Below are 26,768 nucleotides of genomic sequence, written 5' to 3'. Positions count from 1 at the left end.
ACACATATAACATAAAATTTATGTTATCGTTAATGCTTCTGGTCAACAGCAGGCTATTAGTAAAGTTTTGGGGGAGTCAATGGTTGTTTGCAAATTGTTGACTGTGTAGGATGTTAGTTCACGGGTCAACTGTAGTTAGGACATTAAGGTTCTCTTGAATTTCAGTGTTTCCCTCTTTCAGGGTCACCATGATGGTGAATTTTGTGTGAAAGCATTGGATATTTCAGCTTTTAATTTGGTGTGTCTTAATATTCCTCTCTTCTAGCCATCATCCAGAGACTTTATATGCTGCTTTGAAAAACAAAACAAAAAAGGCCTCTTTCACTTTTCACCTGGCCAAAATGAAAAAGAGGCAAATTCTGTGAGTTTTTCTTTTTTTTTTCTTCTTTCTTTCTTTCTTTCTTTCTTTCTTTCTTTCTTTCTTTCTTTCTTTCTTTCTTTTTTCTTTAAGTAAGAGAAGAAGAGATAGAGAGACAGACTCCTGCATGTGCTCCTACTGGGACCCACCTGGCAAATCCTATCTTGGGCCAATGGTTGAATCAGCCAAGCTATTCTCAGCCTCTGAGCTGATGCTCAAACCAATTGAGCCACTGGCTGCCCGAGGGGAAGAGAGAGAAAAGGGGGAGAGAGAAGGGAAGAGAAGCAGATGGTTGCTTCTAATGTATGCCCTGACCAGAGATTGAACCCGGGACGTCCACATGGGGCCGATGCTCTATCCACTGAGCAAACCAGCCAGGGCTGAGTTTTTCTATATTAAGCTAATGATTTATTTATCTGAGATTGAAGATAGGATTTTCAGTTATAAGTTCTCTAACTTTTGTTATCTATATTCTTAATCTTCACACCACCAAACCTCAGTGAGGTTCTCTGGAAATTTTTCTGCTTACTGATCGCCCTTACTACATTTCGCGAAACATCTGGAGGCTCCAAGGATAAGTTTTTCTGTTTCTGGTTGAAGATCTTGTTGAGTTTTGGGGGAGATTTATCGGTATCGCTTCCTAGCATGCTATTACTCTGACCACCCTTACTACATTTCTCTCTAGAGCAAGTCAAGAGTCCTATTCCCTATGTGTCTTTTCAACTTGATAAAAATTTTTATTGTAGCTTATGATATTTCTTGATGTTTGTAGAATGAGATGGAGATTCTGGCATAATTTCAGTCTCAGGTGTATATCCTTTGCTCTTTTTACTTTATTTTGTACATTTGGCTTAATTTGAGGGACAAAATTATTTTGTGATCTTACATTTTAACTGCCAGCTAAAGGTCTTTCCAAGTTCATATTGTATATATTCTCTCTGTTGAGAATGTGATTGGGTTAAGTATAGAAGACTATTTACACTGAAGTTTTCTTTGGCAAATTGTACTTTCAAATTCTTATTTGAATATTATCAGCTCGTCTTCTTTAAAAAAATTTTTGTGGTCATCATTGCTATTTCTGTATTCTTATTCTTATAGGCAATCTACACCCCAGAAGAAGATAAAAGATAGGATCTTTTAAACAAAATACAATTGATTGTTTTTAACTCTTGAAGAAAGGAGTAACTATAATAACAACATATTAGAGCATACAGTTCTATTTAGGTTAGTGAATAGCATTATCTTAAAGTTACCTGTTTATTTGTAGTCTAATGTACAAGTTTAGTATCAATAACTTTAATATCAATGTGTGAAGAAAAATGAAAAAATTTAATAACTTCTAAGATATTGTTATAGAAATCACTTTTTATAGAGTGATTTTTGTCAGTTTTTTAAAACAAATATAATATATTCTACTTAGATATACCTAACTTATGCTAAGTCTCACTCAAATATCAATAGAAAAATCAGAAAATGGCATAATAAGCCATTTGGAAAAAAATACAAATGGCCATTAAAAATTATGTTTATGGCCCTGGCCGGTTGGCTCAGTGGTAGAGCGTCGGCCTGGAGTGCAGAAGTCCCGGGTTCGATTCCCGGCCAGGGCACACAGGAGAAGCGCCCATCTGCTTCTCCACCCCTCCCCCTCTCCTTCCTCTCTGTCTCTCTCTTCCCCTCCCGCAGCCAAGGCTCCATTGGAGCTAGGATGGCCTGAGCGCTGGGGATGGCTCCTTGGCCTCTGCCCCAGGCGCTAGAGTGGCTCTGGTCGAAGCAAAGCGACGCCCCTGGAGGGGCAGAGCATCGCCCCCTGGTGGGCAGAGCGTCACCCCCTGGTGGGCGTGCAGGGTGGATCCCGGTCGGGCACATGCGGGAGTCTGCCTGACTGTCTCTCCCCGTTTCCAGCTTCAGAAAAAAAAAAAAAAGTTTACCCCATTAGTTATCAAATACATTTAAATTAAAAGATACCATTATTTGCTTATCAAATTCACAAAAATGAAAAAATAATTTTATTCTAAACATTGAGCTAAGTGTAATGAGACAGTTTGATATATTATTAAAAATTTGAAGCCTGACCACTAATGGCGCAGTGGATAATGTGTTGGCCTGGGGTGCTGAGGTCCCAGGTTGAAACTCCAAGGTCGCGGGCTTGAGTGCAGGCTTGCCAGTTTGAGCATGGGGTCGTCAGCTTGAGCCCAAAGGTCACTGGCTTGAGCAAGGGGTCACTGGCTCCGCCGGGGTCCCCTGGTCAAGGCATGTATGAAAAGAAATCAATGAACAACTAAAGTAATGCCTCAAATCTCTCTCCCTTCCTTTCTCTTTCTCTCTCTAAAACAACAACAACAAACAAACAAAAACACCTTGAATAAAATCTTAATAAAAATGTAACTTAAAAAAAATTTTAAGGTTTTTGTCCATCAACCTAGGGATTCTACTGGCAAGAAACTATCCCAATGAAATAATCAAAGATGAAAATAAGAATTTATGGCCCTGGCCGGTTGGCTCAGTGGTAGAGCGTTGGCCTGGCGTGCGGGGGACCGGGTTCGATTCCCGGCCAGGGCACATAGGAGAAGCGCCCATTTGCTTCTCTACCTCCCCCCCCTCCTTTCTCTCTGTCTCTCTCTTCCCCTCCCACAGCCAAGGCTCTATTGGAGCAAAGATGGCCCGGGCGCTGGGGATGGCTCCTTGGCCTCTGCCCCAGGCGCTAGAGTGGCTCTGGTCGCCGCAGAGCGACGCCCGGAGGGGCAGAGCATCGCCCCCTGGTGGGCAGAGCGTCGCCCCTGGTGGGCATGCCGGGTGGATCCCGGTCGGGCGCATGCGGGAGTCTGTCTGACTGTCTCTCCCCGTTTCCAGCTTCAGAAAAAGAAAAAAAAGAAAAAGAAAATAAGAATTTATGTACCAGAACATTTATTGCACTGTTGCTTATAAGAAGAAAAATATTACCTGACCTGTGGTGGCCCGGTAGATAAAGCATCAACCTGGAATGCTGAGGTCGCTGGTTCAAAACTCTGGGCTAACCTGGTCAAGGCACATATGGGAGTTGATGCTTCTTGCTCCTTCCCCCTCCCTCTCTCTCCCTCTCCTCTCTAAAATAAATTAATAAAGTCTTTAAAAAATTTTTAAAAAGAAGAAAAACATTGATAACAACCTAATGTAAGCACTAAAAGAATGCCTAAACAAAGTAAACTACTTAAGATAAAATATTATGCAATCATTAAAATTGTGTTTTGGAAGAATTTTAGCAGCATGGGAAATACTAAGATGTAATATTAAGTGAAAGAAGTAGACCCTTCTACTTATGTTAAATATGACCTATCATGCACATAAAATAAATCTGGAGAGAAATACATCAAAATATCATCAGTGATACTATCTAAGTAATTGGATAGTTATCTTTGGTCATAGTTATCTTTTTCTTTAAATTTCATTATATTTTCCAAATGTTATTTAATTTAAAATTAGATTTTAATATATGTATTATATTTACATATGCCATACATAATATCTATATATCCACAACATGTCCCCAGAAAGTTAGGGACATATTAGACATCCCAACATTAACATGGCATATAAAGTCTTTCTCATTATATTGCTCACTCTTCTCAGATTTTTCCACATAATTTTATTCATGCTGAACTACTCGCAATCTTCCTGAATTTGCAGGTTTATCTACAGGTGCAGTTTTTTCCTTCCTGGAATGTCCTGGCTTGATTTCAACAGCAGGGACTTTCATTCCTTTGAAAGAAAGACTTGTAAGAACAAGACAGGACCTAACTTCTAGGGCATCTGGGGTCTCAAGCAAAATCCCAAGACAGGAACTCAGGAAGAGGAGAATAAAGGTAGAACTCCAGTTATCAGAATCAAACTATCAAAAAACATTAAATTAGTAGCTGGAACTACTTGATGCTGAGTCCTGTAATGCTGGGCTCCAACATTCAATTCTCGTTTCCTAATTAGAGATGGCCATATTTTCATCTTAAAATCAAATCTCAAAGCCAAATAAAAAAATGACTTGGAATTACTGTATCGTAAAGATAAATATCATTATTTATCTTCATGAGAAGGAATGATGAAGAATTTATTATATTGTTAATTCTTACTAATCATCTACGTCAATCTCTGTCAAACTTCATCTAAATCTAAGCTTCTCCACCTTTTTCACATCGGCGAGAACATAGAAAATGGCATTTATATGGCACACAGGGGTAAATCCAAGAGGACACTTATGGACCTCAGGTTCTGCCCAGCTTCCCTTAGGGTTGAAATGATCACTATCTCAGCACACCTGGGACACATTCCCCTCACACCAACTCTGATCGACATCATTCCAGGCAGGGATAGATCTGGTCTGATTGCATATGTCCTCAGGAAAAGAGATCCTACCGCTCTTCCTGGGTTGAGTTTTTCCTGTGGCTATTTCTCACATTTTGCCACTTGAATAGCAGCCAGAGATCCCTTACTTTAAACTACATGCTAGTCTATATCACCACTAACATTTTTAAGGACTTTATTTTATGTGTATGGTCATGATTTCATTCTTTAAAGAAGCAATTTTTTGTCACACTTTCTTTTGTATAATACCTTTATCTAATTTATACTTTACATACAGTGACTAAATTATGATTTGCATTTTCACAGATTGCTTAATAAGTATCTTTTCTATCAGAAGTCAGTAAAATTCTACAAGTATAAGGTCTACCGGAAAGTTCTGTCCGTTTCTACCACAACAAGTTTCGATAAGTAAGCACGTTTATTTGGCGCATGTGTGCTTCTCTATTTTTATTACTTAATGTATACATACTGACGTAGCAAATTAACTAAAACAAAGTTGATTCACGTTAGTCTTATGTGTGAAGCCATAGTGTACCCATGGCTACTGTTAAAGTTCATTTACGCCACTGTAATTTTTATGAATTTCAACAAGGAAGAAATGCTACAAAAGCATGTCTGTTGCATCCACCATATTCCCCAGACTTAGCACCCTCCAACTATCACTGTTTTTGTCCTTACAAAATTTTTTGAAGGGCAAAAAATTCAAAAATGAAGAAGATATCAAACAAGCACTGGTTCAATTTTTTGCATCAAAAGATAAAACATTTTTCAAAAATGGGATATACAAATTGCCCTCATGCTGGCAAGAAATCATTAATAATAATGGCAATTATATTATTTAATAAAGTTTATTGATGGTAAGAAAAATTTGTATTTTGTTTTATTCCAAAAATGGACAGAACTTTCTGGTAGACCTTATATATAAGAAGTAAATCAGTTAAAACAGCCAACAGTTATTTTATTCTAGTTGTGTGTGAAATGCTATATTAGATCCTTAAGGAAGGAACAAGGAACAAAAGAAAGTGAAGACATGTTGAGTTTGTGTGGACCATGATCTTCTGGTGTTTAATATTCATTGAAAACTGAGACTTATTTCCACTTTTCTTTTCTTTTTTTTTTTCTAAATTGAGTAGAGGGGAGATGAGAGACAGATTACTGCATGTGACCTAACTGGGATCCACCCAGCAACCCTGTCTGGGGCCAATGCTCTGCCCATCTGGGGCGATGCTTCCAACTGAGCTATTTTTAGTGCCTCAGACAGAAGCTCCAGGGAGCCATCCTCAGTGCCTGGGACTGATAAGCTCAAAACAATCAAACCATCGCTGTGGGAGGGGAAGAAAGAGAGAAGGAGAGAGAGAAAGGGGAGATGGAGGGGTGGAGAAGCAGATGGTTGCTTCTCCTGTGTGCCCTGACCGGGAATCAAACCTGAGACTTCCACATGCCGGGCCAATGCTCTACCACTGAGCCAACTGGCCAGGGCCAGTTTCCACCTTTCTTATTCTTTGCTAAAGGACTAGGCCTAAAAGTGTCTAGCTTAATTTTGGTGATCATATTTCAAAGAAGTAATGGATATGGTGAAAGGTATTTATATAGAAGCACTTTATAGATAAAATGCTTATATTTTAGGGAATAACATAAATGCTATTTACTTGGGTTTAATTTCTTTCCACCAAGAATAGAAAAATGGTGAAATATCTTTTGATTCTTTAAACTTGCTGGTTACCTCAACAAGTTCCTACAAGGAGTGGTTGATGAGAAGGAGTGGGAGTCTAGATTTTGGATTCATTGTTTTTCCTGTCCGTCTCCAGTTCCGCCGTTCTCCAGTGTAGAAGTGTCTGTGCTTTAACTTGTATAATCATGTATTTTTTTCTTCTACCAAAGGCTTCCTTAGAATGATGCATACATCCCTTGCACCAAAGCGGGAGCTACTGCTCTCTCCTTAGTTCCTGTTTTCCTGATAAACAATACTTAGTCCTAGTAGTGATAGAGGCAGCCTGTGATTGCTTCAAAAAGAGGGTTTATAACAAAGCACACAGCTTACTCTATGCACCTTGAAGAATCTCTAGACCTAGAATGGGCAGAGCTTCCTCATAATAACTCTTTATCAGAAGCTTGTGATATAGGGGACCTGTATTTATTTTTTCAGTGCATATAATCTATGTTATTTGCTATAGGTTTACAGAATGGGATGTGGAGAATGCTTTTATAAAGCTATTTTCTTTCTTTTTTGTTTGTTTGTATTTTTCTGAAGCTGGAAACAGGGAGAGACAGTCAGACAGACTTCTGCATGCGCCCGACCGGGATCCACCCGGCACGCCCACCAGAGGCGATGCTCTGCCCACCAGGGGGCGATGCTCTGCCCCTCCGGGCGTCGCTCTGCCGCAACCAGAGCCACTCTAGCGCCTGGGGCAGAGGCCAAGGAGCCATCCCCAGCACCCGGGCCATCTTTGCTCCAATGGAGCCTTGGCTGTGGGAGGGGAAGAGAGAGACAGAGAGAAAGGGGTGGGGGGGGAAGGTAGAGAAGCAAATGGGCGCTTCTCCTATGTGCCCTGGCCGGGAATCGAACCCAGTCCCCCGCACGCCAGGTGGACGCTCTACCGCTGAGCCAACCGGCCAGGGCCAAAGCTATTTTCTTTCATATTAGTCAACATGCTTGCAGTTTGGGTAGCTGCCAGTAGAACTGAGGTGGGCCTTGTGCTATGACTTTATAGGGTAATCAGCTGGGTTTTCCTAGCCTGTGTGGATAACTGAAAGCAGGGACAGCCCACAGCCTAGTCACCCACGTATTTCTTATTTTAAAAATATATCATTTATTTGAGCTCAGCAACTATACTCCTAGGTATTTATCCAGGAGAAATGAAAACATATACCCACATAAAAACTTGTATACAAATGTTCATAGCAACATTCTTTATAGTAGCTGAAAAAGAAAAGTAATTCAAATGTCCATCACCTAATGGATGGGTAAACAAAATGTAATACAGTACATCCATATAATAGAATATTATTCAGCAATAAAGAGCAATGAAGTACTGGTATGTTCTACTACAACATGGAAGTGCTTCAAAAACATTATTGCTAAGTGAAAGAAGTCAGTTAGAAAGCACCACGGTTCCATTTATATGAAATGTTCCTACAGGCAAACCTATGGAGACAGAAAATAGATTAGGTTGCCATGGCTGGGAGAGGGGGAGTAGCCGGGGAAAAGGGAACAACTGTTCATGGGTATGGGATTTTTTTTAAGGAGATAAAAATGGTTTACAATTGATTGTAGTGATGTTTGCACAACTCTGAATATACTGAGAACCACTCAATTGTGCATTTTAAATAGATGAATTATGTGATGTTTAAATTATATCTCAATAAAACTATTAATAAAATAATAACTCAATTATGACTTTTCACCCCATAAGTGTGGGCTGGGAATAGTAAATTTCTTCCAAAGAGTACAGTATAGAAAGGGGGGAGAAAAAAAGAGTCATTTCACATTGAAGAGACCTGACAAACACTACTTAGGTGATTGATGTTAACCTGGAATGTTGAGAATGGCACTTTACTCCTATGGCCATCCTTTTCAAAACCATAATCCTAGTCTAAATATGGGAGAAACATAAGACAAATCCTAAACAAGAGACACTCTAAAAAACACCTGATTAGCACTCTTCAAAACTAGCGTGGTCATGAAAAACAAAGGAAGTTTGAGAAACTTACAGCCAAGAGGAGCCTAAGGAGACATGATGACTAAATACGATATAGTGTGCTGGATGAGATCCTGGAACAGAAGAAGGACATTAGGTAAAAACTAAGAAAATATGAATAAAGTATATACTTTAATAATAGCATACATCAATATTGGTCCATTAATTGTGACAAAGTAACATTAATGTAAACTTAATAACAGAAGAAACTGAATGTTATCTAACTTTCCTTTACCTCAATTTCCTTATCTCTAAAATGGGAATAAATAGTATCTACCTTATTGGTTTTGGGATTTAAATGATTTAAGCTATTTTACCAATAATGCTTGAACAGTACGTGACAAATGTTAAGTGCTCAATAAATGTTAGTTATTATTACTACTATAATTACATTCTTTTAGATATTTTATTTTAAAATGAGAGAGATTTTTTAAAAATCTACCTGGTGCAATTATAAGGCTGACTGTTTTATAAGAACTTCCAAAATGCTGCCCTTTACAATATTTACTAAGTGCCTGTTCCAGAGGGAAGTGATAGGGAATTGAATATTTAGGTACATTTTTCTCCATAACCATCTATGTTTCCGATGGAATTGGAAGGAAGTGAAAAAACATAAATAACTAAAGGAGAGAAGCCCTGGCTGGTTGGCTCACTGGTAGAGCATCGGCCTGGCGTGCAGGAGTCCTGGGTTCAATTCCCAGCCAGGGCACACAGGAGAAGCGCCCATCTGCTTCTCCACCCCTTCCCCTCTCGTTCCTCTCTGTCTCTCTCTTCCCCTCCCACAGCCAAGGCTCCATTGGAGCATAGTTGGCCCAGGTGCTGAGGATGGCTCCTTGGCCTCTGCCTCAGGCGCTAGAATGGCTCTGGTTGCAACAGAGCGACGCCCCAGATGGGCAGAGCATTGCCCCCTGGTGGGCATGCCGGGTGTATCCCACTCGGGCGCATGCGGGAGTTTGTCTGACTGCCTCCCCGTTTCCAACTTCAGAAAAATACAAAATAAATAAATAAATAAATAAACAAGGGAGAAAAACATGAAGTCAATACAATATATTAAATTTAGAATTAGTAGAGGACAAATAAATAAGAAATTTGCTGTTACCCTCCCCTCAACAAAGAATCTTATGCCAGATCAACTAGATAGCAAAATTAATTTTAATTACAGGGTTTTTGTTGTTTTGTTTTGTTTTGTTTTTACTATCACATTTATCTGACAGCCATCCTAAAGAACAGTAAAATCTCAGTAGGAAACTGCACAGGGAATGCTAAATACAGAAGAGGCAAGGAATACAATTAGTCCCCAAATTAAAAACATGCAGCTTAGAAATGTTACATGCATATAAAAGGTCAATCATACCGTTGCCCAAAATACTGAATGCCTAGCTAAATTTGAATTTCAGATAAACAACAAATATATTTTTAGTGTACATGTCTCAAATAATGTTTGGGACATACTTACAGTAAATAATAATTTATTGTTTACCTGAAATTTCAATTTAACTAGGTGTCTTATATTTTTATTTATAATTCTGGCAACTGTAGAGTAGCCATGGATAATTATGCTTTTCCATGTTTTTAATATTTTCTTTCTTAAATCACATAAGAAAATAGAAGAAATTAGCAGAAATGTTTTTTAATATCTCACATTTTCTAAGCAGTAATTCTATAACCCATAGTGAGAATGCTTTCTTTTTATCAAAAGTCACTGACTCAGAGGGAAAAACAACATGCTAAAATTTCAACGATATATATTTAAAGAAATAGAAATGTATCAAAGCACCAGCTTCTTCATCTAAATTCAAGAAAGAAAATGTTTTAAATAATAAGTCATAGGTTTTGATGAGAGAAAAATGTATGAATAAATAAAAGAGAAAGGGAGGAAGAAGAGCAGACAGAGACAGACGGGAGGAGGCAGGTAAACACGTAGAAAAAGACAAATGCGAAAGACAGAGGAGGAGGTAAAAGGAAGAGGAGAAGAAAATACAAGAATTTATTATCATAGGTTCTGAGATGCGAATCAGAGATGGCACAGCGCTATCCAGAGGCAACCGACCTCTGTGTTCCTGTGATAGCCAGACAGACAGCACAGCGGGGGTTTGGGATGCCATAGTCAGAGCAGCCCAATCAACTCCTTCCTAAGGACCAGAGGCAGTTAAACCGAGGGTTGGATGTGGTGATATTTTGCCTACTCTGCTGCAAAAGAATTCTTTGTTTTTGGCTTAAGAGATTATTAGAAATGAAGAAAAGAAGGAAGAGAAGTAGAGAGGGAAGGAGAGAGAAAGAACGGAGAGAAGGAAGAAGTCTTTCTGGGAGGGAAAACAGCAGGAAGGAAGCTTCTCAGCTTTCTCTTTAGTTATGTGTAATTTTTTTTATCTACCTCAACAAAAGAGAGACTTTTATCTTTTTCAAAAAAACGGACGATCTCAAGTTTAGCTTGGGAATTAAATCAGTCTCTTTCTTTCGCGCGCGCGCACACACACACACACATCATGAAGATTTAGTTGTACATTAAATTGTTACCAGGCGTAAAGATTCACATTTTGAGAAAAGAGTTTGAACTGCTATATTTTGGATTATGCAAAAAAATAAAAATTAAAAATGAGCCTTACCAGGTGGTGGCGCAGTGAATAGAGCACTGAACTGGGACGCAGAGGACCCAGGTTGGAAACCGCGAAGTTGCATGCTTGAGCATGGGCTCTCGCCCTTGAGCGCAGGGTCGCTGGCTTGAGCCCAAAGGTCACTGGCTTGAACCCAAGGTCGCTGGCTTGAGCAAGAGAGGTCACTCGCTCTGCTGTAAACCCCCCCCCCTCCAATGAAGGCACATATGAGAAAGCACTCAATAAACAACTGAGGAGCTGCAAGGAAGGATTGATGCTTCTCATCTCTCTTTCTTCCTGTCCGTCTGTCCATGACTGTCCCTCTCTCTGTCTCTGCCCCCCCCCAAAAATTGAAAATAATATAATAACATTTTGCTGAAGATGAGGAAATTAATTTCTATTGCATGTCTCCTTTTTAAAAGCACATGAATATGAAAATTTTAGAGAAAAATATCCTTTTGTATCATTGAAACAAAATATGAATATTGTCCTGGTTACAAATGTGGACATATCAAAACTCTTTCTAATATGTGCCCCATTTCTCTCCAGTTATCTGGAAAGAAAAGTCCTAATATCAAGAAACAAGGATGGTAAGAGTAGTGTTTGGGTTGTTTAATTTAGAAAGAAGGCTGGATAATAGCCAATAAAGTTCTTGGCTTTAAATAAGATCTTGGTGACATGTTTCATTTTGATTTCTGAGATTAATTAATTATGGGAAAAATCTTAGAATTTATTTAAAGGGTCACATGGGAAAAGTCATACACCAGTTGAGGGGGTTAGTCTAAAACTGAGGAGTTCCAAGATAGGATGACTGGCATGTGGAAAATTACTAAGAAACAAATAATGGCTAATGTTCTTGTTTTCCAAATTAGAAAGGAGAAATTATTTTTGATACCACTGCAGAGATCATTAGAACCTTTACAAACTTTTTTGGTAAAGAACTTGGTGCACAGTGAGTCTGAGAAAGTTTTCTGAATTGTTCAATGTTGTATTTCTAGTGCCTAGCACAAAATGATAGATTGCCTTACCAAACCTATAAATGGAAGACAGCAAATTCAAGAGCAGCTTCAAATGTGATAAATGGAGAAACTGGAAGATTAATGAAAAGGTTCAATAAAGAAAGAAATACAAATCATTGTACTAGTTTGAAACTGGCTTTAGCAACTTAGGTTCCTTACCATTTGCTAAGATTACTGCAAAAAAGACTGGAAAAATGAGTACAGTTGAAGCATCATGCTCTAAAGAAACCCACAACACTTCTGTTGAAATTTAAAAAGCAAAGGTGAAGACTTACTTTTGTTCTTCCTTTTATCTATGCTTGAGAACAGTTTCACATACTTCATTTGCTTTTCAATTTTTGTTGTACACAATAGAACATTTAAGAAAATTTTCCAAAAACAAAATTTTTTTTCTTTAAAAAGAAATAAGATATGAGCAAAATATCTAGCCTAAAGAGCTAAATTTTAGCGTATCTTCTCAGTCCTCTCTTCTCATTAGTCTGAGGTTTTCTGCAAAGATAATAAAAATAATGGCAAAGTCACATGTCTGGTCACACACTCATTCTTTTTAACTTCCCTCTTTATTTCATGCCTCACTTCTATTAGAATTATTTTACAACTTCTGATTATTTTTAAGTTGTACTCATAATGGCTTCCAAAAAGTCATACTAATTGTGTTTCATATATTAATTACTGCTTTTGCCAGAAAAAAAATCTATAGCCATGATTTAATTCCTTTTTATACCAAATGTCCCTTGCCTAATCTGCTAGTAACTCCAGATTTTGCAGCTTTCCACATATATTGCTTCACATTTTCTTGTGAAAAGATCACTTTTTTTTAGAATTGTCATTATGTAAATATTATTCTCACAAAAAATACTGCTAAAGCTAAATTCATCCTTCCAAAGTGCATCAGTTTAGGTAAACATTCTCAAATACACAATGTTCTCTGTTTGGTACAAGTAATAGTTTTGAAGAAAATAATCAAGTAATTCTCAAAACTTACAAAGTAGGTAGCTATAGTTTAATTCAAAATCATCAAATTTCAATTAAAGCACTGAGTTTTATTTTATAATATCTACTCCTCCTCTTAAAACTGATCAATGTAATAAAACTCTAAAAAATACCTTATTACTAATAATTACTAGCTCATTGATTTTATCATATTTGTGCCAAGAGTAAAACTTTCTCTTTTGTGTGTAGTAGTAAGTAGAAAAGTGGACTTTAATTCTTTTTCCTAATTTAGGAAGACCATTGATTCATTAACTATATATTTTTGGTGCTTTATCAGGATACAGGTACAGTTCCTTTCTAGAATTGTCTGGACTGTTCCATGTTTTGATACAAAATATACTTTATGTTCCACAAATGAAAGAAAGAACTTGGAGGCCTGGATTATTTTACAAAAGTAACTCTTAAAATTCTTTGACAATATTCAGTGTTTTACATATTTTATTCATGTTTTCATAATCAATGAGATACCCTTCCCGATATTTGACTATCTTGCTAACTATAAAAAATAATACATGAATTTCTAAAAACAGAAAATATCAAGAAAAGAAACACTGACAATATTCCATACCCCAGAGATAAGACCTTTTAACAACTTGAAGCATCGTCTTCAAGTTGTTAGTCAATTTTAAATTTTATGAAAATTTTGAATCTGCTTTTTAAATAATATAGTACAGGTTCTTCATTTTCAACTTCCTGAGATGGAAAACAATTTTGCTACTGATTCTCCTTGAAAATAGTCCAGGATTTGATTATGTGAAATTGACCAGGGAGGGGGGTAGGATTCAGTAATAAAAATATCTGTTATGACAACAGAGAAAAGTGCATAGCAAAGGGAGTCAACCTAAAGATAATTTGTGCAAATTGACGATGCCCCCAATACATAGCACAAAGCTTAAATTGCTTTGAATTTTTGCAGATTTTTTTGGAGTTAGTACTTAAATTTCACCCTAATAGTCCCTCTAGACTAGATCCTTTTCAGTATTTCTTTGTCTGAAAGGTTATTTGTGGGCTTACTCGTGTTCAGAAAAGTATTAGGGTATAAGCAATGTTTGTTTGTTTTAGTATTCTAGGTTTAAATAATTCTAGGTAATTAATAATTCTTATAAATTTTCCAATACCTTTTTGGTTTGAATAAAATGATGGCAAATAAATTCTTCCCCTCAAAATAATCACAAGTAATAATAATCAAGGCCTGAGATGTTATAAAAGTATTACCCTTCTATCATGATGTGTATGGGGTCCCTAAACTGTTATATTTCAATATGTAATCATTTCTGAAGACAAAGGTTTACTTCCTCTAAAAATTAAACAAAGTAAGTCTTTGTCTTATCTAAGATTGAAATTGGGTGATGTATTACAAGATCTCAATTTTGTTATTATTTTTAAGACAGTTCTCAGTTTGGATGAGTGCTAAACAAGCATGTTTATGACTTCCATTGGTACTCAAAATAGTATGCTTTTGTTGGTTGGTTTTGTTTTTGACTATCAAGCCCCTGTGCTGAGTGCCTGAGTGACTTAAACTTAGAAATTTTCTTCACAATTTTTAATTAAATGTATCAAAATGACAGCACATGTTATAGTCTTTGCTCTTTTTGTCCATTAAACATTAGCTAATTCTTTTAAAGGGGAATATTTTGTAGGTATCTAGAAAAAGAAATAAAGGGATATCTTTTGCCAAATATAATGGAATAAATTGTGATTATATTTTTGTAAGTAACTTGTAGATATATAGTAAAATTTCCTAATAAATATTAAGTAATATTTTTCAGGCAATTTGCTTCAGGCATTACATTCTCTCCCACAATACAAAAAAGTAATGTCACAAAGGTGAATTCTAAGATACATATTGACAATAAAGGGCCGTAAGCACACAGTGGGCAAAAGTCCTAGCAAACTTGAAAAATATTTAACTGAACAATAATGGAGCAATGCCAAATGCTAAAAGTCACCAAAGATAATTTTAATTGTTGTAGATATAATGGTGTTCAATGACAGCTGTTTTGGAACAAAAAGGTTATTTCCTGCAAATTTCAGTAAGTTTTCTCCTAAAATAAACTCTCATTGATTGTTAAAATTACCAATTGTCCTTAATGGCAAATGGACACCAAAGTTGGCTAATTACTTTGAATATAGAGTCACTCCTACATGTTGATTTGTAAACACTATCTGGAGGAAAAATTAAAAGACATAATGTAGCCCAGTGTTATTTCTCCCTATGGAGATATTACAGGACTCTTATGTAAGAGAAGTAGTTGAAAAAAATATCTAAAGCAAAAAAGTACTTACGAACTGAATGTTGCAACTTTCCCAGTAAGCACAGCTTCCTCTCTCCTTTCCCCTCTCTTTTTTTGGAAATAACAAGAATAAGCTTTTTGAAAAACTATATTTTGCTAAATTATAAATAAAAAATATATAATTACTTAATAAAAGAGATTTAACTTATTAATCAATTAAAATTTATTTTGTGATCTGGTCTAATACTACTAGAATAAGCTACTTTGGATTTTGTGTTTATTTATACATTAAAAGTATATTTTTAAGTTTATTTGAACCAGGTTTATTATTTTTGCATTACAGTCTGGGCCCAATGCTATTTTTTTGGTTTTATAAATTTAAAAAAATTGTATTGACACCTACTTGAGTAAAAGTAATATAGGGAAATATAGAAATAAAGAATTCCTATTCTTAAATCTAGAGACACAGTCATTCAGTTAATTTATTAATGCATTTTATTGCTTCAATTTTTCTAATTAAGAAAATGAGAATGTGTACATTATTTTCAAAATTGGAAAGTTTACAAAAAGGTAAAGAAGAAGACTTAATTTGAATACATCCTACCATCCAGAAATTACCACTGTTAAAACATAAGTTATTTTTTTCTGTACTCTGTATTTACAAATATATTTAAACATGGTATATAGATACTGTTCTGTGTTTTTTAAAAATTTTAGTTACCAGTTTACAACAACGAGGAAAGAACTGAAAATTTTAAAAAGAGCTCTCGTTAAGAATACCCATTAATATTTAGATATTTAATATTTTTTTCTTTGATTTGGTTCTATTTCTTCCTTGTGGGATCCCAGTATTAAATTATATATGCTGGCTAGGTGGTATTCCAGTATTTTCTACTTAAGTATTTCTTTTAAGAACACTTGGTTTTAAGCAAAACACTTATTAATGCCTTTCATGGATCAAAATAATGCGTAAAATTTATATTTTAAAAGATTAAAAGGTAAAATTTTCTACGAGGCTTAGTCTTCGCCAACAAGTAATTAAGCATGGAGGTAAATTAATATAATTATGAGTATTTTGCCAGTCAAAAGTTTTAGAACCTAGTCATTTTGTTCCACTCTCTTTTGCAGAATATACTTCTACAAAATAATAAATTTATTCTGTAGTAATGCTATACTGATTTTAAAAAGGATAGATCTATAATGCTCAGACATGAAAAGATCTTGTTAAATGAAAAATTCACAGAACCATTTTTGTCTTTCAAATAATTCATGCTAAACAACTATGAAAGTTTGTATGCTAAAGTACATATGTACTTCTATATGTATGAAAATACACAGAAAAGAGACTAACAAGAAATGTCTCAATCTGGGAAGGGAAGTGGAAGTGGGGGCACTGTGAGTGAGGAACTTTTACAATTTATTCTAGATACTTCTGTATTCCTTTCAACAAAAATAATTTCATATATTACTAGTGTAATTAATTTTAAATAGAATAAATTAAAGTGATATAAGATCATATCATAATTTATATTGGCCCTTTTTACTACTTTGAATTCTAGTCATCTCTGTAAGCATCTAATCTCCTCTAAGAAGGCTGAAAGCTCCCAGAGAAGATGCACGCATTGTACTTTGCATTTTCCCCACAGCCCTGACATTAGTGCCTTGACACAGTAGGTCCTATATGTGTCTGGAATGTATAAAATCATGATGTAGACTGTGATTTAGAAGTTGCTAGTCTACCAGAGCAGCAAAAATCAAACAAAGAGCTCTGGTTATGGATTTCATTATAAGTTCTTTAATACAAAAAACACTGAATAATACTGTATTGCCCTTTTTAGTATAATTACTAGAAGCTCAGTTTAATAAATTTTAACCACACTTGGCATATATTTTTGAAAGTAATATCTGGAAGAACTGAAAGTAACTATTTCTAGTACCACTGTAGGATCAGCTAAGAGCTTTGCAATGGACACCATGTTTTCTGTTGTGAAAGAAAGAACTCTGGGTACTCACTGGAGCACAGCAACTAATGGAAGTAAAGATATTCAATTTTATAATGTGAACATAGGAAGGAAAAGTGTTAAGGGAGCCTATCCCTGACTGTTAATATTCTCCTTGAAACTAGATAGATATGGCCTAGTTTAATACGGCAAGTGCAGTTGTGAGTTGTACAATTAAATAGAGTCAGTCTACCTCATCATTATTGTATTAATAGATTCCTGAGTGAGAAAAAACTGGTGGACATCTATTGCAGGTGATTTTTTTTTATAAAACATAATTTTATTTTATTATTATTATTATTATTTTTTTGCATTTTTCTGAAGCTGGAAACAGGGAGAGACAGTCAGACAGACTCCCGCATGCGCCCGACAGGGATCCACCCGGCACGCCCACCATGGGGCGACGCTCTGCCCACCAGGGGGCGACGCTCTGCCCACCAGGGGGCGATGTTCTGCCCCTCCTGGGCCTCGCCATGTTGCGACCAGAGCCACTCTAGCGCCTGAGGCAGAGGCCACAGAGCCATCCCCAGCACCCGGGCTATCTTTGCTCCAATGGAGCCTTGGCTGCAGGAGGGGAAGAGAGAGACAGAGAGGAAGGCGCGGCGGAGGGGTGGAGAAGCAAATGGGCGCTTCTCCTGTGTGCCCTGGCCGGGAATCGAACCCGGGTCCTCCGCATGCTATAAAACATAATTATGAAGTACCAGATAGCTTTATTTATTAAAACTGACAGTTTCTTTCCAGATCTGTTCTGATCCAGCCACAGAAATAGAAGTATCGCTGGAAATGTATTGACCCCTTTGTTCTTGAGACTCCTTTATCTTTCTTTTCACTGTCTCTTTCTCCTTAGCTACATTAAAATTAGGTGCAAACTTTTCTCATCTTAAAAAAATAAAAACAAAAAACCCATCGTTGTGAGACTCAGTGTACAATCTACCTTCTTTCCTTCACTGATTAACATCTCTAAGAGCCATCAGCATTCATTATGTGTATTTTCTCACTAAAACTGGTACCCAGAAATGACTAAGACACTGGACTCAGGAGTTAGGTAGAACTGAGTTATCTGTTACAAACTAGTTGTTTGACTCTGGTCAAGGTCTTTCTGTGTCTCAATTTACTTGTCTGTAAAACTTGGATGACGATATTAATAATACTATATTAATAATATCATATTACTCCCTGGCCCTGGCGGGTTGGCTCAGTGGTAGTGTCACCCTGGTGTGTGACTGTCCTGGGTTCAATTCCTGGTCAGGGCACACAAGAGAAGTGACCATCTGCTTCTCCATCCCTCCCCCTCTGCATCTCTCTCTCTTTCTCTCTCTCTCTCTCTCTCTCTGTCTCTCTCTCTCCCTCTCTTTTCTCCTCCTGCAACCATGGCTCTGTTGGTTCAAGCTTTTCTCTGTGGGCACTGAGGATGGCTCTGGGGAGCCTCCGCCTCAGGTACTAAAAATAGTTTGCTTGTGAGCATGGCCCCAGATGGGCAGAGCATAGGCCCCAGATGGGAGGTCCCGGGTGGATCCCAGCCAGGGCACATGCGGGGGTCTATCTCTCTATCTCCTCATAAACAAACAAACAAACAAACAAACAAACAATACTTCCTGACCTCAGAGGGCTGTAGCAAAGATTAAACAGCACCATGCTTTACTTGTAGTAGGTGCTCAATAAATGTTTCTGAATAACATGGCTTCTGCTTCCATCTCATCTCTCATCAGTTTGCCAGGCCAATTTTAGTTGACTTCTCTATGGCATTGGAAAGAATTTTCTACTTTTCTTTCTACCTTCATTATACCAGACCATTTCCATTTTTCTTTTTTCTACTTCTCTAGCTTCTTCTCAGATTTCATTCATCCCTTAAAATTTCATTTTTCCCAGAGATTTCTCCTCAGCCTCTTCACTTTCTTGCTCTCCCTGGCAATATTATTCACATAAGTGGGCTCAGTTGCTCAGTAAACAAGACAACTCCCTGTTGTATTTCCTTCACAGACCCTTTTCCAAGACCCCTATCTACAGGAATAGATAGTCAACTGTCTGTGGACATCTTCACTTGGTTAACCTCCACAAGCACCAAAAACTCAACATGTCTCAGAATGAGCCCATCAACTGCTCAAGTTAGAAACCTGAGCATCAGCTTAGATCAGGGGTCTCAAACTCAACTCAGTATGTGGGCTGCAGAGCAAGACCACAGCAGTTCGGTGGGCTGCACTAGGTCTACAAAAGGCAACTGTTACGCAACACTTTTCTCACTGCAGTTGAAAACAAAAAAAAAAATCAGTACAACAAGCACAATCGTACATGCAGTTTACTCAGTGTCACAAAACGACCAGAAACTGTAGTTCGCATCACAACTGCTGTTAACTAAGCTAATATCTAGCTAGGATGCTAGAGAAATGAAAAATACAAGTAGGCCCCTAGGCTTACTTAATTTTATCCAAAATATTTTGAACTTCGTGGATTAGTCTGCGGGCCACACAAAATTGTTCGGTGGGCCACATGCGGCCCGCGGGCCGCAAGTTTGAGACCCCTGGCTTAGACTCATGTTCTGTAGTGCAAATAGAGTTTCTTTTGTTTATTTTTTGTTTGTTTGAAAGGCCTTAGATCCCAGCCCTGGCCAGATAGCTGAGTTGGTTAGAGCATTGTCCCAATAAACTGAGATTGTAGGTTCCATCCCTACAATCTTGCATGTTGGGGCACATGCAAGAATCAACCAATGAATGTATAAAGTAGAACAACAACAACAAAAAATGGCCTTGGATCCTACCTTTTAAGTATATGGCTTAAGTAGTATGGCTACATTCTACTTGTCCTTTAAAATTAAGCTTAGTACTACATCTTTTGGAAGCCTTCTCATTAACCACCCCCCTCCTCAACCAGAGTTAAATTTTTCTCCATTCTATGTACCCCCACAGCAACACATGATGGCACTTTCATAGCACTTACTGCATTGTATTCCACTTTTAAAAAAAAGTTTGTCTCCTCTACAGGACTATGAGACCTCTAAAAGCCAGGTTTTTGTCTTTTAGCCTAACACAGTGTGTGGCAAAAAGGATGTACTTAACAAGAATTTGAAAGTGAACCTACAGTAGTAGTCCAGTGTTCAGCTTGATTAATTCCACTGCTATTTCAAGCATACTATTAATAGTCTAGAATTTAGCTTGATGACTTTACAAACAACTTAAAAAATATTAAATCTGTTCCAAGATAAGTAAGAGTTAACTATATGCTAGAGTTCAAGGGAGCCTTGCCAAGTCAATAGATTACTTGGTGTTTACTGAATACCAACTGTTTTCCTCAAATACTGAGTATGTTTACTATTTCCATTTCTTACTGAGAGTAACTGGAATTTAACTTGTGTGTGTGTGAGAAGGAAGAGATTCTTTGGTGAGGACAGCATTTTAAATGATGGCCCTTAAATACTTGAAAAGGCAATTCTCTGTCTTGATTGGGACTTGGACTCTAATTCACATAGTAGAAAACAACATTAAAAATCTGGCCTTAGGCCCTGGCCTATTGGCTCAGTGGTAGAGCGTCAGCCTGGCGTGCAGGAGTCCCGGGTTTGATTCCCGGCCAGGGCACACAGGAAAAGCGCCCATCTGCTTCTCCACCCTTCCCCCTCTCTATTTCTCTCTTCACTTCCCACAGCCAAGGCTCCATTGGAGCAAAGTTGGCCCAGGTGCTGAGGATGGCTCTGTGGCCTCTGCCTCAGGTGCTGGAATGGCTCTGGTTGCAACAGAGCGACGCCGGAGATGGGCAGAGCATCGCCCCCTGGTGGGCATGCCGGGTGGATCCCGGTAGGGCGCATGCAGGAGTCTGACTGCCTCCCCGTTTCCAACTTCAGAAAAATACACACAAAAAAAAATCTGGCCTTATATTTTGAGTTCTAACAAAATTTTTCAATTTACTACTTCTGACCTTTTTATTGTAACAATGATTCTTAAATTTTAATATGCATAATAAATATATCCGAGTCAGGGAAGGTGAGAAGGAACCAAGATTGGGAATGATAATGTGAATTTGGCATTATTATTAAAACACCACAAATACTTCACACTAAAACATTCAATTACTAGTTTGCCAGAATTCTGGGATTTATCTTAGAAATGGTCACTAATTATATTACTTTTTATAGGTGAGAGGAGAGGGGATAGTGAGGCAGACTCCTGCATGCGCCCTGAATAGGATCCACCTGGCAACTCCTCATGTGGGGCTCATGCTCGAGTACTGAGCTATCCTCAGAGCTGGGGCCAGCGCTCAAACCAATTGAGTCACTGGCAGTGGAGAGGAAGAGGGAGAGGATGGGAGGGAGAGAAAAGCAGATGCTCTTATGCTGTGTGCCCTGACCAGAATTGAATCTGGGATGTCCATAAGCTGGGCAACACTCTGTCCACTGAGCCACCAGCCAGGACCACATTTTTTACATTAGGTAATTTCCCTTCTTTTCCTACAGGTATAATTGAACACATGTTAAATTCCATGGTTATTTGCCAGTGTCTAATGTTTAGGTATCCCAAATAAACCTAAATTGTTCTTAATTCATTGGTTCATTTACTAATATTTGTTGAGTGCCTACCACATACCAAGCATACATGCACTTTGAATGTAAAATATCTGGATTTGGGGAATCTTTCTGTTTGGAATACAGTGTTATTTTGAATATAGTAGTAATTCAGTAAATGTGTGTTAACTCACTGATTACATCTAGTGTAGAAAATACTGTACTATTACTTGTGCTCTTTTCAAATCTATACAAGAATGCTGTCAGAAAAGTTGCATTGTTGGAACAATTAAGTATCAGGAAATCCCCTTGGTGGTGGTGATACTTTAGTGATATCAAATATAAAAACTGAATTGGAGAATCATAATGCAAAGTTAATCAATACACTGAATCCTTTTTAAACAAAAAAAAAGGCAAATTTAAAAGAATTGGATAACACATTTATACTAGAAATGTGCTTTTTAAAATTAATCAAGTGATTTTCAATTCAACTTTCAAAGAGAGGACCAAAGAATCTGGAAAGCAATCTATTATAGTAATTTCATTATATTATTATGGTAAAATGAAGTGCTTGACTTTTAATCCAAGGTGTAAACCAAGTACACATATTTACCAACATTTCTTACCCAAAGCCCATTAAAATTATTAAGGCCACTTCTGGTCCATAAAACATTTTTGTGTGCATTAGGAAAAGGCACCTGTTATTTCAGTTAAAATGAGTTGACCCCTTGGGGCAGTAATACAATCTGCATAATGATCTGCTGCAGCCCTGGAATAACAGAATAACAAAACAAGATGGGTGGTGAAGGGAAAAGTGAAAACATGATAGTTCTTATTCAGTAAGGGGAGGATATAAATAATCCTTTTTTTCTCAACATCATTTTAAACAGTTGAGTTATAATTCACATGCCATACAATGCACCCTTTTTAATGTACAATCCAGTGGGTTTTAGTATTTAACAAAGTTGTGCAATCATCACCATCGTCTAATTCCAAAACATTTAAGCACCCTCAGAAAAAGCTTCCTTAGTTTTTCCTCTCCTACCCCCTAGCAATCACTAATTTATTTCTGTCATTAGGGATTTGGCTATTCTATTACATTACATATAAAAAGAATCATACAACATGAGGCCTTTTGTGACTGACTTCTTTCACTTGGCATGTTTCTGGGGCTTATACATGTCTAGCATGTATCAACATTTCATTCCCTTTTAGTGCTGAATAATATTTCACTGTATAGATTTACTGTAGTCTGTTTATCCATTCATCCATTGATGAACATTTGGATGGTTTCCACTTTTCAGTTATTAATAATGCTGCTATGAACACTGTTATACAAGTGGCTTGACATTTTACAAGAAGCTTATGAGAATTACAAGGCTATTGGTACATAAGTGGCTCTAGACTGTTGTGCTCTTCATTTTGCATTACCTACCTTCCAGAAGTTTCTCTCTCCCTTTAAAATTTTTAAAAATTAATTAATTTACTTTTTATCCATATTTCCCTCCCCTCTGGCAACCATCAATTTGTTCTCTGTATTTATGAGTCTGTTTCTGTTTGTTTTGTTTCTTTAGATTCCATAAATAAGTGAAATTATACAATATTTGTCTATCTCTGGTTGACTTATTCTACTTAGTATAATACCCTTTGGTTCATCCATGTTGTTGCAAATGGTGGAATTTTATTCTTTTCTTATTGGAGAGTGATATTCCATAGTATATATGTGAGCATGTGTGTAGTTATTTTATATGTGTGTGTGTGTGTATTACATCTTATTTATCCATTCATCTATCAACAGGCACCTAGGTTGCTTTCCTGTCTTGGCAATTGTAAATAATGATGCAATGAACATAGAGGTACATACATATTCTTGAATTAATGCTTTTGTTTTCTTTGGATAAATATTCACAAGTGGAATTGCTGGATCATATGCAATACTATTTTTAATTTTTTGAGGTATCATCATATTGTTTTCCATAATAGCTGCACCAATGTACAGTTCCACTTATGTTGCACAAGGGTTTCCTTTCTCCACATCCTCACTAAAACTTATTTGGTGACTTTTTTATGATTGCCATTATGACAGGTATAAGGTGGTATCTCATTATGGTTTTGATTTGTATTTCCATGAATATTAGTGATGTTGAATAACTTTTTGTGTATCTATTAGCCATTTGGATATCTTTGGAAAATTTTCTTTTCAGATCCTTTGTCCATTTGTTAAATAAGTGGTTTGGGGTTTTTTGTTATCAAATTGTAGAGATATTTATGTATTTTGAGTATTACCCCCATTTCAGAATATCATTTGCAAATATCTTCTCTCATTCAGGAGATTGTCTTTTTTCATTTTGTTGATTGTTTCCTTCACTATGCAGAAACTTTTTAGTTTGATATAGTTCCCTTTTTTATTTTGCTTTTGTTGCCCTTGTCCAAAGAGACATGTCCAAGAACATATTGCTAAAACTTATGTCAAAGAGTTTACTGCCTATATTTTTCCCAGGAATTTTATAGTTTCAAGTTTTATATTTACATCTTTATTTTGAATTTATTTTTGATATGGTCTAAGAAAGTGGTCCAGTTTCATGTTCTTGCATGTATCTGTCTGGTTTTCCCACCACCATTTATTGTTGTTCTGAGCTCTCACTTCTGTTCTGTTGATCTGTGTCCATTTTTGTTCCAGTAATATGTTTTAATTATTGTAGCTCTATAGTACAGTTTCAAATCAGGAAGTGTGATACTTCTCACTTTGTTCTTTTATTCCCCCCTCAAGATTGCTTTGGCTATTTAATGTCTTTTGTGGGTCCATACAAATTTTAGAATTATTTATTCTAGTTCTGAGAAGAATGCCATTGGTATTATGATTGAGATTGTATTGAATCTGTATAATGCTTTGGTTAATATAGGAATATTAATAATCCTTGCAATCCACAAGTACAGTATATCCTTCCATTTATTTGTGTCTTCTTCAATGTCTTTCTTCAATAGCTTATAGTTCTCATAGAACAGATCTTTCACCTCCTTGGTTAAATTTATTCCTAGGTATTTTCTTTTATTGATGTAACTGTAAATGAAATTGTTTTCTTAATTGTTCCTTATGGTCATTTGTTATTAGTGTATATAAATGCAACAGATTTCTATATATTAATTTTGTATCTTGCAGTTTTACTGAACTCATTTATTAGTTCTAGCAGTTTTTGATAGAGCTTTATAGTTTTCTAGATTATATTACCTGCAAATAGTGACAGTGTTAGTTCTTCTTTTCCAATTTGGATGCCTTTAAATTTTTTCTTGTCTGATTGCTGTGGCTAGGACTTCCAATATTATGTTGAATAAAAGTGGTGAGGGTGGGGATTTTTGTCTTATTCTTGATCTTAGAGAAAAAGCTTTAAGCTTTTCACCATTGAATATGATATTAGCTGTTGGTTTGTGAATATAACCTTTATGATGTTGAGGTATGTTCTCTGTATACCCACTTTGTTGAGAGTTTTTTATCATAAAAAGATGTTGAATTTTGTCAGATGCTTTCTCTGCATCTATTGAAATGCTCATGATTTTTAAATCTAGTTTTGTTGATGTCACATTGATTAATTTGAAGAATAAAATAAATTTAAAAAAATTCTGTATACTAGGTGAAGATAATTAGAAATTGACCTACTGAAATTCTACTGAAAGAATAACTGAATACTTATGAGAGTCCTTTGCTGAACAGTGGTGGTGCAGCAGATAAAGTGTTGACCTGGGATGCTAAGGATGCAGGTTTGAAACCCCAAGGTCTCCAGCTTGAGTATGGGCTCATTAGCTTAAGTGCAGGCTCACTAGCTTGAGTGTGGGGTCACTGGCTTGAGTGTGGGATCAAAGACATGACCCCATGGTTGCTGGCTTGAGTGCAAATGTCATTGGCTTGAAGCCCAAGGTCACTGGCTTAAGCTAGGAGTCACTGGCTCAGCTGGAGCCCCCAGTCAAAGCACATATGAGAAACAATCAGTGAACAACTAAAATAATGCAACTACGGGTTGATGCTTCTCATCTCTATCCTTTCCTGTCTGTCTCTGTCTCCATTTCTCTCTCTCGCTTGCTAAGAACAAAAACAAAACAAAACAAAAATACCAGAAAGGCCTGTGCTTGCCTAAGTAAGGCTCACTTAAGTAGCTGAACCTGGGGTTTACATAAATAAATATTAATCAATTTTTTATATATGTGTTGAAAATAAAACGTCTAAAAGTGAGTAAATTTTGACATTACTATTATTTCAATAATAAAAATCTATCGAGAGTCTGCCACTTTTCTATGTTAGATATAACATAAGCTAGAGCTACAAAAGTGAATTTAAAAATCTGTTAGTGGATATATGGGAAATCTTTGTTCCATCCTCTTGATTTTCCTGTGAACATAAAGCTGCTCTAAGATAATAATATTAAGTCTTTTAAAAATAGCTGCATTCACCAAATTTACATTTTGGTGTAGGGAGATAAACAATAAACAAAAGTTTAAAAAGTAATTCATGGTATGAAGAAAAATAAAACTGTTAAGAGAATAAAAACAATAGTGATGGAAGACCTTTTGAAGTGACACTCGAATTATTTACTTAATAGTAGGCTTGGTTTTGTAAATTAAACACTCAGCAATCAATCATTCAACAAACATTGATTGCCCACTTACTTGGTTTCAGGCATTGTATAGCACAATATGTATGTCCTGGGCATAAAAAGATCAATAAACCATGGTTTTGCTGTCAAGGCACTTAATCTTAGCACTTGAAGAAAGACACTTCACCATCAACCTACACCGCACTGTAACAAGTGTTAGACCAGAAGACTACACTAAGTGAATAGGAACAAACAGAAGCACAGAGGAACATGATTACTCTCAGTGAGGTTTTCCAGAAGAGAAGATTAGGGTTTGCATTGCTCCCTAACCTTTAGCACATGATATTCATTTGTACAGCCCAAATAGAGAGTAAAGAACGATTAAAGAAGAGAACTTCTGGTGTCTGAAGGTAAACACCCTCCAGGGCTCTGCCAACCCATGTCCCCCAGCTATCCTAAAGCCCG

General features: G+C 36.7%; 1 non-coding gene across 1 annotated transcript; it reads left to right on the top strand.

The window, feature by feature from the left end:
- The first annotated feature begins 1,889 nt into the window (after positions 1-1,889).
- On the top strand, positions 1,890-1,965 carry TRNAS-GGA (transfer RNA serine (anticodon GGA)). Its single transcript has one exon. It is a non-coding gene; the product is annotated as a tRNA-Ser (tRNA).
- The last annotated feature ends 24,803 nt before the right edge of the window (positions 1,966-26,768 follow it).

This window comes from Saccopteryx bilineata, chromosome 10, assembly GCF_036850765.1.
Source record: "Saccopteryx bilineata isolate mSacBil1 chromosome 10, mSacBil1_pri_phased_curated, whole genome shotgun sequence".
Lineage (NCBI taxonomy): Eukaryota > Metazoa > Chordata > Mammalia > Chiroptera > Emballonuridae > Saccopteryx > Saccopteryx bilineata.
The sequence above is the reverse complement of the archived record's forward strand: the minus strand, read 5'-3'. Positions and strand labels throughout refer to the sequence as shown.